The following is a 22,088-nucleotide window of genomic DNA, read 5'->3' as shown; positions in this document are numbered from 1 at the left end:
GACTGCAGAAATAAATATTAAAAATAAATAAAACAATAAAAATGGGTGGATCTCCTACCAAGGCACTATAAATGATTTGCAACAACATTTATATGTAGTTTAACATGTCTGGTAGTTATTTTTATGTAATATTAAATGTAATATTCCAACCAATTATTTCGTACCAACAGGCAACAATTTCATTGCAAGTCAAATGGAAAAACTATGGCTCTATATTTTAGCTCTTTGTCTCGAGAGAAAAGCTCATTGTTTGCTGCAATTGAATTAAAGCTCAATCTTTTCAAACAATTCACATCCAAGAATTCTTAGTATTCTGGAATTGCCTGAACATTTAACTGAATCCAATGAAAATATGTGGTCTGGATTGAAATTTGGATACTGCCAGTGAGCTTACTCAAGTAAATTTGGATTGGGAAGAACCAGTAAAAATTCTAAACATTAAAGATGATTCAAAAGTAATGAAAAGTAAATACTTCTAGAATTAAGAAAGGTATTTTTTTCTTTCTGATAAAATCTTCAGATAAAATCATCAGAGGTTAACAAGTCTTTTAAATGGCTAAAAGGGAGCAGCCTTGTTTTCTGATTCAAACACTCAAACATTTACGACAACTTAAAGTATTTTTAAAAATAAGCTTGATGCAATGTACATAGTGCTGACGTCAATCCTAGAAGTCCCTGATGGAAATTTCGCACTGTCTGCCCTGTCCCAGACCTCCAGACCCGCATTTCCTCTAAGCCGCTGATGATGGGCGCGGCCGGCGCTTTACAGAGACCTGCCTGAGGTGTTAAAGAGCTGCACTCACTCACCGCACACACCGGCCTGTAGCATTAACGCTCGAGTAATGTGTCACCCTCAATCTTAAAAAACTCTTTCATGATTCAACGCTCCTTCTATTCAGCGTGTGTAAAATTAGACCCCATCATCCCTGAGATACAAACGGCCAAGTCACAGAAGTCCCTCAGATATTTCCAGTCCCTCTCGTGCTTGTGCGTAAACAACCCAGAGTAGCATGTAAGTATGCCACATGCCTCCGCTATAAGCGGTAAGCACACCTGCGTACCCCTGAGCACACTGCGTCCTGCTGCGGAGGAAGTGCATGTAAACTTTTATGGTTGCTTACGAACGTTTGCCATATCTAAGTTAGTATAGAACTTGCCTAAAGTTACATAAACTCTTGTAGCTGGTTTTTGGCCTTTTTTGTGTTTACCTAATTTCAGATAACCTCAAGGTCTGTTCCAAATGCAAACGCTGAGCAAGCACCATCAGTCAAAATCAACAGTCAAAATATGGGCAATATTGTGAGGAAAGACCACACTGTGTTTAACCACATCGATAGCTATGAAGTGAAACAGCAAATCCTAGAAATTAAAGGGATAGTTCACCCCAAAATGAAAATTCTGTCATTAAAGGGGTCATCGGATGCCCATTTTCCACAAGTTGATATGATTCTTCAGGGTCTTAATGAAAAGTCTATAATATACTTTGGTTAAAAATTCTCAATGGTTGTGTAAAACAACACCCTTTTTACCTTGCCAAAATCAGCTCTGCAAAAATCATCTCATTCTGGTCGAGGTTGCTTTAAATGCAAATGAGCTTTGCTCGCCCCGCCCCTCTCTTCTCTCTGTGGAGAGACGAGCCTGTTTACTTTAGCCACGTTTAGCCGCTAAACTTGCTAACTAGCACATTATTAGGAAAGACGATCGCAAAGATTCATAAAAAAAACCAACTTACATCCCTGCTCCGGCAACGAAACAAAGAGCGCGGACTCTCACAGTTGATCTGAGGTAAACCGCTCATGTCAATCAACTATCGGTGTGACGCCACAACGACAGGCATCTGAGAATGGTTCGATTTGAAAAAGGGAATATTATTTTTACAGATTAATTAAAAACCACTGCATGGATTTTTATCATTATAGGTTAGATTTGTACATGCACTGCCAACACACATTAATGTTCAAACAACATGTAAAAGTGAACTTAGCATCCAATGACCCCTTTAAGTACTCACCCTCATGATGTTCCAAACCCGTAAGACCTTTGTTCATCTTCGGAAAACAAATTTTTGATTAAATCCGACAGCATAGACAGCAAGGCAACTGAAATGTTCCCAGGCCCAGAAGCATAGTAAGGACATTAGTAAAACAGTCCATGTGACATCAGTGGTTCAACCGTAATTTTACAAAGCTACGAGAGTACTTTTTGTGTGCGAAGGAAAAAAAATAACATTTTTATTCAATAATTTGTCTCCATGTCAGCGTAGCGCCATTTTGGAGAGTATCTTCTGAACGCAAACTGTGTACGCCGAATACGCTATTTTCGTTCAAAGTAAAGCGTAAATATACGTTGAAAACGTATCCGTGTAGTGCGGCTGACACAGAACGGTGTACGCATTGGGTCTTGACAGTGGTATTTGCCTGGCAGTCAATGGGACAGTCACAAACCTCCGGGTTTTCATCCAAAATATCTTAAATTGTGTTCCAAAGATGAACGAAGCTTTTACGGGTTTGGAACGACATGGGGATAAGTGATAAATGACAAAATTTTCATTTTCGTTACATCATAATAATGAGCCTTTAATTGCCTACATAGCCTAATAAGCTTGCCACAGCACACCGGCAGAAGTAATAATTATGAATGTGTCAGGGGAAAAAACAGTAAGGAGGCTGCATTAACATTTTAATAATTTATTGCTAAACTAGACCTTTTTTGTTTTCGGCTTATGAGATGAAGTCTGCAACCGTGACTCATCATCTCTGCAGTAGTGATGCACCTGTTTGCATGTTTCATATGGATTACATAATCTGAGAATATTCGTTTTCTATTTAAAGTAGACATTTTGCTCTATAGAGATATTTTTAATGTCTAGGCAAGTGACAGCAGAAAGTTATTTTACAAAAGTGCAATGTTTTGTTGTTACTGCGAGTGCACATAAATAAACGTAGAGTCTTTACAGATTCTAAAGATGCATTACTCTTATCTGTATGACCAAGAATTATGGAGTATTTTAAGAGCAAGTGACCGCAACAGCGCCTCCATCTGTCATGCAGTAATTGTGCTACTATTCAGTTTCCACACTCGGCACAGACACTTGAATAGCGCACATTTTTCTACGTTAACAGTAGGGTGAGCAGCCAAGTAAAGTTGTTACATATTTCAGATGATAGGCCATATTTGAGGTCGATGAATGATAGGCGAGCGTTTGGATGTCCTCCCTAAATCACATAGACCAGCGGTTAATGATCTGTCCGTCACAGACTGCGTGTCTTTATCACTTCCAATTTTTTTTTTTGGTCGACCTGTCCATAGAGGGTCAGAAAGCTCTCGGATTTCATTAAAATTTATGATTTGTAATTTGTGTTCCGAAGATAAACAAAGGTCTTATGGGTTTGGAACAACATAAGTGAGAATAATCAATGACAGAATTTTCATTTTTTGATGAAAATAACACTTTAATTTTGTTTTTTTTTTTGTTGTTTTTTTTGTTAAAATACTATTGCAGTGTCATTTATACAGACAACTACATGTTAAGAAAAATGCTAGATAAGCCTTCAATTAAACCGTTCCAGAAAAAAAAAATTCCATTAATGATGTATAAATAACGTTTTTGCCAGCGTTTTGAAAACATAATTAAAAACCAGATAACTTCATAAACTTTGCCCTGTTGGCTGCAGAGTTCTCTACTTATATGACAACAATTTAAATATGGCTTGAATGCAGCATGAGGCGAGCTAATCTAAGTATTCTGGCTCACACAACAGATAATAAAACGAAATTAAATGCAAAAATGTGTACAGTACTCTTTATTAGAACTCAGGGGGTGTTTGGAACCAGATGGGTCTCTCTCTGTCCGACCACTCGAACACACACACGTACACAGATGCGCATAAACACACATGGTAAAGACGCGGTGAAAGAACTCACTGTTTCCACTTTTATTTTCCACTGAATAAACAAACCTGTTAAGGGCAAACATGAGCCTCACCTTCAGAAAATCACAGCATGAGGCTCTTGCATTCATGAGGTGAAAACAAGTAAAAAACTCATTTGATACCAAATCCAGCCAATCTATATTAAATTTTTGCTTGATATGCAAAAAAAACAAATGATAATTAATAAAAAAGGTTTGTTTTTCTTTTTTCACTGGCAATGTGATACAATACACAAACATCCACAATCTGCTTTACATTTGCAACAAATATGCCTCACAAAAACATGCAGCTATAAAGCTGGCTTTGCATTCGTTTAACCGCTCCCCGTTGAGCATATGTGCGTGATCGAAAAGCAACCGTCGTGCAAAATGTTCCCCTGTACAAACTGCACACAGTGGGGTCCATACATTCATAAAAGTTCTTTGAGAGGGCAGAGAGCACAACTTTATCACCCCAACATACAGCGTGCATTTTTATACAGCTTCACCTTTGGCTCGTGATGCAAGTTGTTTTGCAAAAATAAATGAAAAGTGAATGTAAATAACATAACACAGGCCTCATGTCCCCGAGCTCATAAATTACTGTGAAAAGCAGCACTTTATGGGCATTCTTTTGGCCTATACAAAATGGGCCCCCATCCACCCTCACTCACAGAACGGGCCTCTCTCTCTTTCTCCCTCTCTCGCTGTGCTTCCAACTGTTATGTAAGCGGGATCATTACCACCTATCTTTGAAGTGAAGCGAGGGAGGGGGCGGAGCTTCTCTGGCCCTCGGTTTCATTCTTGTTTATGGTTACTGTTGTCACAGTGATAGTAGAATCCCTCTATCTGGGTCTTTCGCTCGCTCTGTTTTTCGGACTGGTTCTCTAGGGATATTGGGTTTCTGTGTTGTTTTTTTCTCCGTTAACCACTGTAGCTGACAAACTTTCTTTCTTCCCCCACACACTTTTTCCTGTTTCTTGCACTTCATATTTCCATTTCACACTTCACAGTCTTTTTCCTAATCAAAATTTAACGAGTGACTGAAAGAAATGAAAAACAGTTTGGAAACACATTCTGCAGCATTCATAGAAATGAAAGATTAAATTAAAACAGATATTTAATTAGGCAGAAATTAAAATAGATTATTATTCATTGTGTTTAATTCTGTTTTTGTTCATTTATGTATTATTTATTTATTATTTCATTTTTTGTTTGTTTGTTTGTTTTAATAATTTATGCTGTTTCCCGCCTAAAACTCACCATTATTCTAAAGTGTTACAGATGGTTGCCAAGGTGTTGCTATCCAGTTACTACTGTGCTTGAACGTTTTTAACGTGTTGTGTTGTTAATGGTTACTAGGTGTTCTATGTTCCTATAGTGTAGCTAGGGTATTTTGAAGCTGTTATGCAGTTGCTAGGGTGTTCTAAAAGGTTTTTAATGTGCTTCTAAATTATTACTAAGTGTTCTGGATGTTCTGTGTTACCATAGTGTTGCTAGGGTGTTTTGAAAGGTTACTATGCAGTTGTTCTGAAAGGTTTCTAGTGTGTTGCTATGCGCTCTGGGTGTTCTAGGTCATTTCAGGGTGTTGATAGGGTGTTCTGGATGGTTGCTATGTGATTGCTAGGTTGTGTTGAAAGGTTACTATGCAGTTGCTAGGTTGTTCTGAAAGGTTTCTAGTGTGTTGCTATGTGGTTGCTATGCGCTCTGGGTCTTCTATGGCATTTTAAGGTGTTGCTAGGGTGTTTTGAAAGGATGCTATGCAGTTTCTAGGGTGTTCGGAATAGTTTCTGGTGTGTTGCTATGCAGTTGCTATGTGCTCTGGGTGTTCTAGGGTATTTTAGGGTGTTCATATTTTGTTCTGGATGGTTGCTATGTGGTTTTGAAAGGTTACTATGCAGTTGCTAGGATGTTCAGAAAGGTTTTTAGTAGAGATGCACGATATTGGATTTTTGCCAATATCCGATATGCCGATATTTTGTCATCTCATTTTGGCCGATACCGATACCGATACCGATATATATCATTTTATTTGGAAAGTTAGTTTTTAACAATAACTTATTCGTTAGGATTAAATAAATAGTAATGAGTGGTTTACATTCAATCCCTTCTTTTTCATCAGTAGACTAGCATTATTTATGATCTGAATTTTGTAAATTAAGTTCACTTTTGCTATGTTATAAGCCGAACTTCGGATGCTTTCACTTTCGAATTCGCAATCTGAATACAACATTTCAAAACGAAAACAGAAAAGTAGAACTAAACTGGGTGACTGTGAGGGTGCTTTGCGGGACATGAACAGGACATAATTCATTGCTACAATTTCTTAATTCGTTCCTATGATTTATTAATTTATTAATTTGTAGAATGAGGGAACGAATTAATATGTAGTATTAATGAATTGTTAATTTATTCCCACGAAATATTTTATTTCCCACCCGCAATTTATCACAGTAAGAGATACGAAAACATGGATTAAAAGTGAATGACAAGAAAATAAACCTAAGAAATTAAAGGGTGAGAGGGTGAGGATTTGGGAAAATAAAAATATTAAGTTATGTGGCAATTCGTGACCAACTGGCAAAACAGTACACTTTTTTTGCACAAGAATACCAACATGTTTACCTTCTCTGGTTTAACAAGCGGTCTTTTACCCTACTCGAAAACCAAATCCTCCGTCCGCCATCGTTTCCAGAATAGTCGCGTCCTTTTTTGCCGTCACCACCTGGCTCGTGCTGACACTACAAATACAAACCAGGCTCTACACCCGAAGCGCTCACAACGAAAACTACTCTTTGCGTGATCAGTGAAATCCTGAATATGCCACGGCTTTGTAACTCTGTAACCCGCGCTGTATGGAGCAGTGCGACCACGTCAAATTTTAACTTGCACATTTAAAAAAAAAAAAAAAAAAAAAAAGTGACAGTTTTGATCATTCTAGAGCCCTGCAATACAAAGGCATTCAACATGGAAAGAAAGTAATAGAAATGTAGTCACTAAGTCATGTTTAATTATAATTTCTAATTATTTTATACGGTGCACTGCGCTCTGACAGGGCTGCGGGACACGAACATAATTATTTCCTACAACTTGTTAATTCGTTCCTACGTTTTATTAATTTATTAATTTGTAAAATAAGGGAACGAATTAAAAAGTCGTATTAACGAATTCTTAATTTATTGCCACGAAATCTTTTATTTCCCACACGCAGTTTACCCGCATAAATGATCCGACAACATGGATTAAAAGTAAATGACAAGAAAACAAACCTGCGAAATTAAAGGGTGAGACGGTGATGATTTGTGAAAAGAAACTATAAATATTATTAAGTTTGTGGCAATTCGTGACCAACCGGGAAAACAGGACACACAGCCGCTTATGGCTTTAAATGTATTGGCTCGAACTGCATGAATCCAAAAGTATGGTCGCTACTAACATTTGCCTGCTAACCAATTATTTAACTTATAAAGAATGCTTTGTACCTCACTTGTGTCATATTCACGAAAATGTTTCATATGAGCAACAGTGTGTTTTGCCGTTGCGCCGCCGAAGAAAGAGAATTCACTGACCGCGCGCCGTAATTACTTTTTATTTTAAATGCAGATCATGTCATGTGCAAACACAGCCATTGGGTTTCAAAATACAACAAAGAGCACCATAAAACCATTTAAAATGTGCATTTAGCGATCTAGTGACTGGATATGAAACAGGCAACAGTAAATTATCCCAAATGGAACAACGGCGCGCTTTCTCCTATAGCCGCTGCTGCCACTGCACGTGCTATTGCTATGCCTCATTCTGTATGTGTATTCTCAGTTTAAATGCAGCGATACAAAACAGTGAATCTACTCCTCATTCAGTCAAAACTTTGCTTCAAGAATGAGCCACACTGCTGACATGATCTAATCCCTAGCACACCCTTAGCACATGTGAGTTAACATATTCATCTTATCGGCAAAACATATCGGCATAATTTTTCATATCGGGCCGATGCCGATATTTACATTTGAAGTCATTATCGGCCGATTCCGATATCAGTCCGATAATATCGTGCATCCCTAGTTTTTAGTGTGTTGCTATGCGCTCTGGGTGTTCTAGGTCATTTCAGGGTGTTGACAAGGTGTTTTGTATGGTTGCTATGCGGTTGCTAGGATGTTTTGAAAGGATGCTATGCAGTTTCTGGGGTGTTCGGAATGGTTTCTAGTGTGATGCTATGTGGCTGCTATGTGCTCTGGGTGTTCTAGGTCATTTTAGGGTGCTGATAGGGTGTTCTAGATAGTTGCCATGTGGTTGCTAGGGTGTTTTGAAAGTTTGCTATGCAGTTGCTAGGGTGTTCAGAAAGGTTTTATGTGTGTTGCTATATGGTTACTATGTGTTCTGGGTGTTCTAAGCAATTTTATAGTAGGGTGTTCTGAACGGTTGCTATGTGCTTGGTAGGGTGTTTTGAAAGGTTTCTAGTGTGTTTCTATGCATGTGTGTTTTAAGCATTCATTGGGTCATTGTGATCTGAGTGTGTTGCTGTGCAGTTGCTAGGGTGTTCTGAGAGGGTTTTCTGCATTTTTCCAGGGTATTTTATGGTAGGATGTTGCTAGGGTGTTCTTAAAGGTTGCCAGGATTTTCTGGATGATTGCAAGGGTGTTGTAAAAGGTTTTTAGTGTGTTGCTATGCGGTTGCTAGGGTGCTCTTAGAGGGTTTCTATGCCGTTGCTAATGTTTTCTGGATGGTTGCTATGCAGTTGCTAGGGTGTTCTGAAAAGCTTTAGCATGTTTTTCTATAATTGCAGGGCAATCTCTTTATCAATACTAGGGTGTTGTGGAATGTTGCTGTGTGGTTGCTAGGTTGTTCCAAAAGATTGCTATGTTGTTGCTAGGTCATTCTTAGTGGCTCTTATAACACCCTAGGTCGTTCTTATAACACCCTAGGGTGTTATGTCTGTTTTTTGGGGAGGGTGTTTTCCAGGGTATTTCCATGCCCATTGCTAGGAAGTTCTGAAAGGTTGCTATACAGTTAGTATGTTGTTTTGGTCACTTTACATAGCTTGAGTTCCCCAGTCTGATCGTTTAGAGAACTACTAGCACACCACTTCTCAAAAAGCCACACATTTTGAGGTATCAGTCATGTATGTTGCACAAACAGTGCGGGTGCAAGACCTAAATTTAACACTTATGGTTAGAGGGTTTGTTCAGATCAGTAAACCACAGCATAAGCAACAGTCATCGTATCGCTTGCCTCAGCAAACACCTCTAAAAATGTAGGTCATCCATAACAGGGATCATTCATGAAGATAGAAATACACTGTGTTTACTCTACAGGCGAGCAGATCTTTTTCGGGACAGCGACTTGAAATTGGGTTTGCGGTGACACAAGTGAGTTTATTTACGAAGCGAGCTTATTTTCAGTCTGAATTTGATTTTAATCCTTGCGGTGCCGCTTGTGTGATTTTCCCCGCACCTGAACAACTTTGAGGTAACGCTTCGCAGAGTTGCTGCTATCAGATGTAGTGGGCGAGTCTGTGAGGATCCCATGGTGATAATGTAATTAGGGAAAATTCAAACACTTAACAGTGTTTATGTTAATTTATGCAAGACGCCTTGTTCTCAAAGTCTTCTGAGGACGTGATGAGGCCAGACCATACAGCATGTTTACAGATACTAGCACAGCTTTTAGTCAGACAACAGGCCTCACAGTACAAGCACTGTGTTTTCAGAGAGAAAGAGAGAGACAGAGAGAGATACAGCCAGGGAAAAATTAGACAGACACAGAGAGAAAGGATTGTGCACATACAGAAAAAAAGCATGTGGGTATTAGTGAAATGGAAGAACAGGATCCTGTTGTCAAGAGTTTGGCAAAGTGCCGAAAGCCACAATGGTTACAGACTGAGGCGTACTGAGGTGACAACTCAGCGCTGGGGGATTTACTGAATCTTTCATTGTTTGACTTAGAGACCCCCATAAAACTTACAGACTTTATGGACTTTATTATTAGGAAGTTGGGACAGGACATATCAAAGGCCTTTTAGCCATGTCACAGTTGTGACTTTATACTGTATGTGGTATAAAGGGGAGGGGCATTCTCATTCTAGAAAGAATTTTAATGGATTAAAACCTGTGTAGTGCAGGATGAGTCAGCAACATTTTAAATGTGTATCTGCTCAAGATGAGTTTTAGCCTTAAACTAAACCTAAACAAAAAATAAATATAAGGAGAAAGGAGAAAGGAGAAAAGCTGGCATTTAGACATGGCATTCATTGTCTCAAGGACATTCCTTTCTAGAAAGAATTTTATGTCATTTTTATAGTTTTATATTTTAGCAGATTTTAGCAGATTTTTTGTAAGCCTAAACACATTACCAAATATTAATTTATAAAAGTACAAATAGTTCAATCCAATTAAAATAAAATAAACATTAAGTTAAAATGTAATTAAATATAAATAAAATAAAATTATTTAATTTAGAAATTAAAAATAAATGTAATTAAATAATTAAATGTAAAAAATAAATTAAACTAAACTAAATTAAATTAAATTAAATTTTTAAAGAAGGAGAAAGAAGAAAAATTGACATTTAGACATGGCATTCATTGTCTCAATGACATTTTTTTTTTTCCAGAAAGAATTGTATGTAATTTTAAGAATTTTAGATTTTAAATGTGTAAATCTGCTGAAGATGAATATTAGCAGATTTTTGTAAGCCTCAACACATTACCAAATATTAATTTTTAAAAGTACAAATAGTTCAAATCACTCTAAAGATGATATTAAATTAAATTATTCAATTAAATTCAAATAAAACAAAATAAACATTAAATATTATATTAAATTAAATATTAAATTAAATTATTTAAATTAAATAAAAATACATTTATTAAATATCTGCTGAAGGTGAATTTTAGTCGATTTTCTTATAAGCCTCAACACGTTACTATATTAATATTAATGTATCAATGTACAAACAGTTCAAACCACTCTAAATATATTAAATTAAATTAAATTAAAAAGAAATTAAATTAAATGTAAAAAAATAATAATAATAATAATTTTTTAAAGAAATCAATAAGGACAATAAGGACATTTTAGTGTGATTTTCCAAAAGACTACATTTTAAATGTGTATATCTGTGGAAGATTAATTTTTGATGCTTTTTTGTAAGCCTCAAAACACACATAACCAAATATGACTATATAAATATACAAATAGTTCAAATTACTCTAAAGATAATAAACAATCAATTAAATTAAAGTAAATTCAATTACATTTTTAATTCAATTTTAAATTAAATTAGGATTTAAAATTTGAATTAAAATATTAAATGTATTTTTTTATTTAATTACATTTAAAATTACATTTTCATTTAAATTCAAAAAAATTAAATGTAATTAAATTAAATGTAATTAAATTAAATTGTAAATTACATTTGAATTTTAAATTAAATTAAATATGTAAAAAGGAGGAAAGCAGAGATGGCATTGTTTCAAGGACATTTTAATGTGTTTATCTGCTAAAAGTGAATTTACACAGATTTTTTGTAAGCTTCAAAGTTGACATAAAACTCAACAAAAGTAACAAAAAAAAACAACAACAAAAGTAGCTACAAATGTACAAACAGATCAAATGACTCTAAAGATGACAGATTAATTTAATTTAATTATTATTTTTTTTAAATCAGTAAGTAGAAAGGAGAAAAGTTGACATTTAGAAATATTTTATTCATTGATTCAGAGACATTCTCATTCTAGAAAAAATTATATTGGGCAAAAACCTGTGATTTCCCAATCATTTTAAATGTGTATATCTGCTGAAAGTGGATTTTGGCAGATTTTTGAAAACCTCAAATCTAACACAAAACACGTTACCAAATGTGACTGTATAAATGTAAAAATACTTTAGATCACTCTAAAGATTATATCAAATAAAAAATAAAAATCAATAAATAATTAATTAATTCTCATATGTGTCATATTCTCCATTAAAAATATAATTCAAAACATCCTTAACACAAGAGAAATGTACAGGAGAAGCCCAAATGCATTTGAAATCAAGACTTGTTTTCATTCTTTCAGACGAGACTCCATTTGCTGTTTTTTTTTCCTGTATAGCAATTTGAAAGAAAAAAAGAGGCTATAATCGTCGTCCTTTCATTTCATTCATCTCGCTGGGGCCAGACTGTGTCTGAGGGTAGTTTTCAAGACACAGTTTTTCAGAGCGTGCATTGCCAGCCCTGTATTTGCGAGCAAATTTTGCACAGTCCCTAACTGAGCCAGAACGTGCTTGTTTTGAAATGTGCCGAGTGAAAGACTTGTGGAGCGTGTTTGGGCATGGGGATACAGGGGCCCCACAACACCCCTCCAAGCGATGAAGGGCCCCAGCAACACCCCCCTCCCACTCCTGAGGACAGACAATCCACGGCTTTCGATGTGAGCCGTGCTGTATTGTGCTAAGGAAATGTGACTAACCCCTTGTGTTTGCTCCTCTCTACGACCCCCTCTGTGATAAGAATAATATATTTCGATCATGAGAGACGGCTCCTTGGCTCTCGATTGGCCCAGTGTGATGACATCACATTCATAACAGCATGTTAAAGAGGCTAAAAATATGTTGAGAAGGCACAGAAACAGCTTTGCTTTTGTACCTTTCTCTGCCCAAGAACTGCACACAATGTACCGTACAGCACACGCTTTGTATCAGAGTATTTACTGTGCGGATTCACTATATGACGCAGAGTGTGAACGTGTGCTGCATTCAAAATGGAAAATTTAGATGCATCTCAAAGGCCGCTGACTCTTACATTTCATCTGTATAATGTCTTGTTTTATTTTTAAAAGCAATGGAGCGGACTAATGCGAAAAACGGGAGTAGGAAGGAACCACAAAGGGCCTTCTGGTGCCCCTTCGTAGCCAAAGACACAACAACACCGATCTAATTTGATGTGTTTGGCAGTGACGGCTGTGGAGGGCACAAAATGTACCAGTGTTCTCGCTCACTCTTAAAAACACATAAAGACAGACACACATACGTATCCTGCAATTTTAATCATTAACTTGTCCAAGAAATGTTTTTAGGACTGCATTCACATTAACATCAGTCAAACTCCACAAATATGATTACGCAGATTATGATCAGTAGCAAAACTACGCACAAGAACGCAAGTGTTATGAGCCATATGTGCTTTTAATGCTATAATATTTGTATATATGCATATTTGTTTGATTTTCCCCTACCGGTGGAATAATTGATTTTTTAAAAGAGGTTTCTTATGCTTAACAAGACTGGATTTATTGTGAAATATTATTACAATTTTAAATTACTGTTTTATAATGCAATATACACTACTAGTCAAAAGTTTTTGATTTAAGATTTTTAATGTTTTTTTAAAGAATTTCTAAGCCTGCATTTATTTGATCCAAAATACAGCAAAAACAGTAATAAAATATTTTTACAATTTAAAATAACTGCTTTCTATTTGAATATATTTTAAAATGTAATTTCCTGTGATCAAAGCTGAATTTTCAGCATCATTACTCCAGTTTTCACTGTCACATTATCCTTCAGAAATCATTCTAATATGTTGATTTGCATTTTGTTGCATTATAATTATTATAATCAATATTTAACACAGCTGAGTACATTGTTTTTCAGGATTCTTTGATAAACAGAAAGATTCTAAGATCAGTATTTATCTGAAATAAAAAGCTTTTGTAACATTATACACTATGCCATTCAAAAGCTTGGAGTCAGTTTATTTATTTATTTATTTATTTTTTTTTGAGGGGAAAGAAATTCTGGAAATGAATACTTTTATTTAGCAAGATGATTTAAATTGATCGAAATTATGATAAAGCCATTTATAAATGTTACAAAATATTTCAGATAAATGCTGTTCTTCTGAACTTTCTATTCAAAGAAATCTGAAACATTTCTACTTTTTTAACATAATAATAATAATAATAATAATAAATGCTTTCTGAGCAGCATATCAGAATATTAGAATGATTTCTGAAGGATCATTTGACTGGATTAATGATGCCAAAAATTCAGCTTTGAAATCACAGGGAAAAATCACATTTTTAAATATATTCAAATAGAAAACAGTTGTTTGAAATAGTAAAAACATTTCAAAATTGTACTGTTTTTGCTGTACTTTGTTTTGCATAAATGCAGGCTTGGTGAACAGAAGAGACTTCTTACTGTTCAAAAATTTTTGACTGGTAGTGTATATTAAATTATAAAACAGTTATTTTAAATTGCAATAATATTTCACAATAAATCCAGCCTTGTTAAAAATAAGAAACTTCTTTCAAAAACATAATCTTGTCATGCCAAAGCTGAATTTTCAGCATTATTACTCCAGTCTTCAGTGTCACACAACCCTTCAGAAATCATTCTAATATGCTAATTTGGTGATCAATTATTATTAATTATTTTGGTTCTCCATCATTAAAATGGTTCTTATTGTAACAATGTTGAAAACAGTTTGTCCTGCTTAATATTTTTCCAAATTCTTGATTAACAGAAGCATTTTTAAATTCATAAATTTTTAATTAAACTTTTAAAAAATGCAGCCTTGGTGAGCCTTTGAGACAATTACAGACCATTATTAATAGTATTATTATTATTATCAGGCTAGTAATACTATATAATCAATATTAGGGCTTATTTGTTTCATCATATTTCTTTTTCCGCGTTTTACAGTGTTGCGCCTTATAACCAATCACACATGATTCTGTTGACTTTATGAATACAATGGCCAATCAGAGGCGTTCAGATGAGTCATTGCTGACACACCGGAGTTTTGTTGTTAAGTGCGTGCGCTCGCGAATTTTCTCATCATAAACAACAAAGTGCAGATGCACGTGCAATGTAAATATAAGAGATTTATTCAATGTACAGTGTAGATAGCTTCACTGATTATGACTCGAGTGTTTTTTAAAGTGCATAAATTCGAGCTAGACTGAAGTCAGTGATGATGTTTTTTTAATAATGTAAATGTCCTTTGCTCGTTTTCTGTAGCGACGGTTTGAAAAGAGGAAATGTAAACATTATAATTAGTAACCTACAATGTTTCTATTAAACTGTTATCACATTAAATACAAATTCAGTCATATTAAAAATATTTTATATATTTAGTTAAAAGATTACACTAACATTAGGCTGCTTTCAGCCTCACCCTGGAGTTGGTTTATGCTCTGGCTAAGAAATTAAGTAAATAATTAAATAAATTAGCATGATCGGTGACCTCACAGACTGAAGATAGAAGGATATGACTGTGGAGCTAATCGCCCAACACTAATTCCAAATGCTTTTGACCAGCACTGTATAAAATAAAAATGAATAAATAAATAAGTTGCCTAAGTAACCTTAGACAAGTAAAAACAAATGTTTATCATAGGACAGCGTATTAGACTGATGGAACTCAGATGCCCTTAACAAAAGAAAAACACTCATTGTTCCAGTTCTGACCCGATGTGCCAGCAACATGCAAACACAAACAGAAGCCTGTGGCCTACTTCATCATTCTTTGAAATCAGCTTGTTAGAAGCTGATGAGGTCGTCTATTTCTGATGAGTTCTGACAGAGTGAATTAAACAGGATGCAATCAAAGTCTACCATTATCTATTCAGTGTTTTCACTGGCTCACATTCTATTTCAAGCACAAAGACTGATATCCGGAATTCATTCCTTTTGAAGCAGCACAAAAGCATGTAATGTCGGCAATACTTCAGGATAAGACAGATACGGTTCCAACGGGGACTCATTAACAAAATGCAGTAACAAGCATAAAATAGTAATTTACAAAATTATATAAGTGATATGAAGTGTGTCCCCAGATATAAAATGTACCAGGAGTCTAATCTTCTTTCCAAATTACACAGTGAAAATGTAATACGAGCAGTTATTGTAAAGAAATGATAAAAATAAAAGAAAATGTGTAATATAATAGACCAGTGGCATTTGTTTTTAAGATGTGGGTTGCCTAAATTCTTATTATCTCTAAGAAATGCTAATTCAAAAAAGTTTTATCCAAAGAAATAAACAGTACTTCTGAGAATTATGATTAGAGTTGTACAACTCAAGATGAAGAATCAGATTTATTAGTGGCCTAGAAAAATAACTTTTCAGTGTAAACACAGCAGATGGCCCTTTAACAGACAATGCCATCATAACCTGCCTGGTCATGCAGATGACCCAGTTAAAACTACTTGTATTAAGAGTAACAATACCAGATGCACGGCCATACTGGCGATATATGGATGTAAACAACAGCATGGATTGCACAGTGGTACTACTGAATACGTTGTTCGCTAATTTATGCTGTCTAAACAATGGAAAAAATTTGTGGAAGCTGCTAAATCATATAGAGAAGGACTTAGTAAGCAAGAAAGGTCACAATATTTTGACAAACTAAAGTTAATAGGTGGTAAAGATACATATGAGCAGTATTAATTAAGATACTAGCCTAGTATTTGACCTACCTGACTGAAAACGATAAGAACAAACGTGAATGTTGTCAAGATTCTTGCCCTGGAAATCCTGGTTCAGTATGGCCAACCACAAACGCCTTTTGTTCCTCAGACTTCTTCTTGATTTCTTATAACTTTTGACAGTTTTGACAAATGTTTTTCCCAGTCCGACCGATTAGTACAGCCCAAAACATGACAATAATTGATCATTTTCAGCAGCAATAATCAGCAAAATACACGGGTTTTGTTCAGTTCAGTGGTATTGTTTACGTTCATCGCCGCCAATATGACCAATTAATGTTGTGTCGTGAAAACACTCTATAATGTGTGTAGTATGAGACAACAACAAACCAGAAGAAACAGGCCCAAAGCTTTAATCTGAACCGGTAGCAGGTTGTAAATAAATTTCATGCATCCACACCGACAGGCATCAGTATAAAAGTTCAAAACCACTGAAAAAGTGCTAATGAAATGTAAACAAACATACTGAGTGAATCTTTAAAGCTGAATTAAGTAAAACAAGGGGAGCCATTTTGAAGTAAAATCACCAGCCCTGTCTTACAAAACATAAACTTCAAGCCAACTTACCTTAAACTCAAGTATCTTCCAGAGATTGTGAACTCATCCGGTTGTGCACAAGCCAAAGCCTGCAGTAAAATCACATAAATTTATGGATTCTCCAGATCTGATGGGGGCAGCAGAGAGTCTAAAGCTTCAGACAACACTGAACTCCTGCTGGAAATGACTTTGCAACCTCCAACCTCAACCACCAAGCGCTCAAGTTTCCAAAGACTCAACTCTGAAACACACAAACACAAAGCAGATTATAGTGGTGTTCAATAAACTTAAAAGCACAAGCCAAGATATTTGCATTTTTTGCAAAACTCAATTATGAAAGCATGGTTGCATGAACTTGGCAAATTTAATCCAGCAAATGTATTTTCCTTGAAAGCATTCATTAAAAGCCTGCTAACCTCTAAATAAACCTAAAGTCACTGGAATGAAACCGGCATCAGTATTCAGCTTATTTTGCAACATGGAAATAGCTATTTTAATGAATATGCATGACTTTCAATTCAATAGCCACTATAGGTAAACAAGTGGAATTGTAACAAACAGCAGTAGCAGTAAAACTATTTCCGCTCAAACAAAAACAAATGTTAACAAATACAACAGTTCTGTCATTAGTTTTCACCCTCATATCATTCCAAACCCGTAGGACCTTCATTCAAAGACTGGCACAGAAGTAAACAAATTTTTAAATAAAGTCGTCGTTATTTTTATTCTCTTTGCGCACAAAAATTATTCTTGCAACTTTATAACATTAAAAGGGGTCATCGGATGCCCATTTTCCACAAGTTGATATGATTCTTTAGGGTCTTAATGAAAAGTCTATAATATACTTTGGTTTAAAATTCTCAATGGTTGTGTAAAACAACACCCTTTTTACCTTGCTGAATTCATCTCTGCAAAAATCATCCTGTTCTGGTCAAGGCTGCTTTAAATGTTAATGAGCTCTGCTCGCCCCGCCCCTCTCTTCTCTCTGTGGAGTGACGAGCCTGTTTAATTTAGCCGCATTTAGCCACGTTTGGCCGCTAAACTTGCTAGCTAGCACATTATTACGAAAGGTGATTGCAGAGATTCATTAAAAAAATGCTTCTACTCACTTCTTCTGTAGGTGAAGCTGGATTACTAATGATTTGCGCGAACATAGATGCATTTATGTAGATGGGGAGGCGCATTCCCTTCACGAACAAACTTAATCCACTGCATCTTCAGCCGCTCAGATGTCGGGAGTAAATGAGGACCACTATGTTCGTTATTACATCCAGATATGCTTGTCTAACTTACATCCCTGCTCCAGCATCGAAACAATGGAGGTTGGACTGTGACAGCCGATCTGAGGTAAGACGTTCATGTCAATCAACTATCGTGGGAGCGTCACACCGACAGGTATCTGAGAATTGCTTAATTTGAAAAAGGGGATTTTTCTTACAGATTAATTAAAAACCACTGCATGGATTTTTATCATTATAGCATAGATTTGTACATACACTGGCAACACACATTAATGTTTGAACAACATGAAAAAGTGAACTTAGCATCCGATGACCCCTTTAAGGTTGAACCATTGATGTCACACGGACTATTTTAACAATTTTCTTACTAACTTTCTGGGCCTTTAACGTGTCATTTGCGTTGCTGTCTATTCATGGTCAGAAAGCGCTTGGATTTCGTCAAAAATATCTAAAGTTGTGTTCTGAAGATGAACAAAGGTCTTACGAGTTTGGAATGACATGAGGGTGAGTAATTAATGACAGAATTTACATTTTTGGGTGAACTATCCCTATATTAAGTACTTTTTATTATTTAACAAATGTGTTTTGCAGATATTTTATTTCAACAAAATGTAATTTCAAAACATCACATTGCAATATTTAATCAAGAGATGAGCCCATGTGCATCCAGAGTGGTCTGGCTAAGCTCCGAATATCCACTGACCCTAGAGCCATCTTTGCTCTGTTCAATGGGCCTGTAAAACTGTTCAAGATGTGGCCCATCTGTTCTTTGGACCACTGATCATAGATCACTAGCTCACAGCGTGGAATAAATTCAGCCATCGCCTCGATTAGGCCTGCAAATATGACTCAGCATTCATGCTATTCAAGTAGTGTGAATGCGTCACACACGGCTTCATCAGAGAGTGATCCACAATGGTGACATACAGCTGCGGGCGGCTTTTATGAGATCAGCAAAAAAACTGGCAACCACAAGCTGAAGCATACGAGAAAAGCTCTTATTGGACGTAAGAGCGTTGTTCCACTGCACTTAGTAACTTAGAAAGAGCTTTATTTAAAGTTCGTACTGTTGAAGAGAGCCCATTGTATAATGTTACGCAACACTGAGTAATTCTCCGCAGGCTCGTTGGCACAATTGCCCCGTTTCTTTCTAAATTGTGTCTCTGTGTTGGTGGTTCAAGACCTGAATATATGATCAGTAGTTTGTCTTAAGGGAATACGCTTTACTACTAAATGCTGTGTTGATTTTGGCTTGTTTCTACCCATGGGCAAGCAGAGCTATTGTATGTATGCTCAGATTAGAGTATTCCATCTTTGGGTGAAGATTAATGAGACAGATTTATGCTGATTTTGTTTTTTGCCAAGTGAGTGTTGGCAGATCATAAGCTGGGTGAAAATAACTTTTCACTACCGTAGTGTTTGAGATACACGTGCACATACAAACACATGTAGTATTTACATTTTTACAGTTTCTGAAGAAACAATTACAGAAATGTTTTACGTTATCAAGGATTGCCATTAAAGTTATAGCTCACCCAAAAATGAAAATTCCATCATTAATTACTCACCCTCATGTCGTTTCAAACCCGTAAGACCTTTGTTCATCTTCAGAACACAAATTAAGATATTTTTGATAAAATCCGAGAGCTTTCTGACCCTGCATAGACAGCAACGCAACTGACATGTTCAAGGCCCAGAAAGGTAGTAAGGACATTGATAAAATAATCCATGTGACATCAGTGGATAAACTGTAATTTTATGAAGCTACGACAAATTTTTTTTGTGCAAAAGACAAGCAAAAATAACTTTATTCAAATATTTCTTCTCGTCCATGCATGTATCGTTGTATTTAAACAAACACCTCCTATAGATTTAAACAGATCAACACCAAATTTGGTCCATGTAATCTAATGCCATTTGTGATGTTAAATTGCAAAGATCTTGAATTTTCGTTGAAGGGAGCGTGTCAGTGGCGGCCTGACACACTTCAATGTTTCGCCATGAAAAAGGAAGTTGTTATAATTCAAGCATACAATGTCCGATCTGCACCAAAATTCACATTTGATAAGAGTCCTGTCCTGATCACACGACCATGAACATATTTAGTTATAGCCATAGCGCCACCTGCTGGCAACAGGAAGTGGCATGTTTTACATTCTAATGAACTCCTCATTCGCTGTTTTCCTAAAGCCACCGGGTGGTGGTGAGCCTGAGTACGAAGGCCCTTTCAAGGCTTCTTGCAGCTTTAAAAGAAGCTTAATTGTTTTGTTTTATTGTGCACAAAAAGTATTATCATAGCTTCATAACATTACGGTTGAACCAATGGTGTCACATGGACTATTTTAACGATGTTCTTACCTTTCTTGGCCTTGAACGTGTCAGTTGAGTGGCTGTCTATGCAGGGTGAGAAAGCTCTCAGATTTCATAAAAAATATCTTAATTTGTGTTCCAAAGATGAACGAAGGTCAGTTTTGGAACGATATGAGGGTGAGTAATTAATGACAGAATTTTCATTTTTGAGTGAACCTTCCCTTTAATATAAACAGATAAACCTTCAAATGTTCTATTTAGCCTGCAAACTCTCAGTCCATTTCTGAAATGTATAGCCGTTCCACCCCAATGCAATCCACATGGCTTTCCTCGACAGGCCACGGTCACCTTACATCAGTCAGAGAAGCATTTAATGACCCAAAAATACTGACGTCATAAATAACAGCAGCAGTGAAGCGGGGTCAAGAAATATAGACATGGTCATGGAGCACCATACACTACCATATAGTATATACGGCCATTTTACTGAGACAAAAAGGCTGTTGCGGAGAAGAAAAATAACGCCAGTTTGTGTTTTCTTCAATTCAATTAAATTCATTTCAAATTTATTTGTATAGCGCTTTTCACAATACAAATCGTTGCAAAGCAGGTTTACATAAAATTAAAGTTAAATGTTTAGCAGTAGCTTACTAGTGGTGACTATGTCAAGTTGATGTACATATGGCAGAGATGCATGGTAAAAATCAGTTAATGACGTAATCAGACAATATTTTTTTCCTTAATAGTTCGCCCAAAAATGAAAATTCTGTCATAATTTGCTCACCCTTCACTTGTTCCAAACATGTATGAATTTCCTTCTTCTGTTGAGCACAAAAAATCAGGTTTATTTAAAGTCTGCTGAATTGGAACAATTAATTTTGTACTTAATGCACTTCAAATGTTCTAATGCACTTTAAATGGCTGGCTATTTTCCTTGAAAGCACTCATTAAAAGCCTGCTATCCTCTAAATTAACCTAAACTCACTGGAATGAAACCTTATTTTGCAACATGGAAATAGCCTAAGCCTGTCACATGGACTATTTTAACAATGTTCTTACTAACTTTGCAAAAAAAAAAAAAGTTTTTGTTTGTCCAATGAAAAATAAATATACTAACATGTATTTAAAAATAACCTGTACTTTCAGTATACTAATCTGGTATATTTAAAGTCTGCAAAATTGGAACAACTAATTTTGTACTTAATGCACTTTAAATGTGCAGAAGTAGTGCTGAAGTCCAACTAAAAATGTACTGAAGTATATTTGGTTGTGCTAAAGTGAAACTATTGCAAGTATAATTTAGGTACACTTTATATATTTTGCATCTAAAGATATTATTTAAAGATTATATAATCCTCATCAATAGTGGCATTTAAATTATGTTAGGCTCAATATTAAGAAATGTGCATTGTGCACAAGTAGTACTTCAAATAAAGTTAAATTATAATTTTTATATCAGGAAGTCTCAAGCAATATGTCAGTAAATATGTTAATAGACTTGAACTATATTTAGTATAAAATAAATGCATTTTAAATCTATTATTTTTTACTAGGGGGAGACAGGCGTTAATTAGTGTTTAGGAAACCTGCTTGAAAACAGTCATTGTTTTTG

General features: G+C 35.6%; 1 protein-coding gene across 1 annotated transcript in view; it reads right to left on the bottom strand.

The window, feature by feature from the left end:
* The window catches only part of LOC127154999 (solute carrier family 41 member 1), a 90,350-nt gene that overhangs the window by 64,785 nt on the left and 3,477 nt on the right, over positions 1-22,088 (bottom strand). The window contains exon 2 of the mRNA XM_051096899.1: positions 16,956-17,166. The gene's annotated coding sequence lies outside the window, so the exon portion shown is untranslated. The remainder of the gene's footprint in view (positions 1-16,955; positions 17,167-22,088) is intronic.

Source organism: Labeo rohita, chromosome 23 (genome assembly GCF_022985175.1).
Source record: "Labeo rohita strain BAU-BD-2019 chromosome 23, IGBB_LRoh.1.0, whole genome shotgun sequence".
NCBI lineage: Eukaryota > Metazoa > Chordata > Actinopteri > Cypriniformes > Cyprinidae > Labeo > Labeo rohita.
The sequence above is the reverse complement of the archived record's forward strand: the minus strand, read 5'-3'. Positions and strand labels throughout refer to the sequence as shown.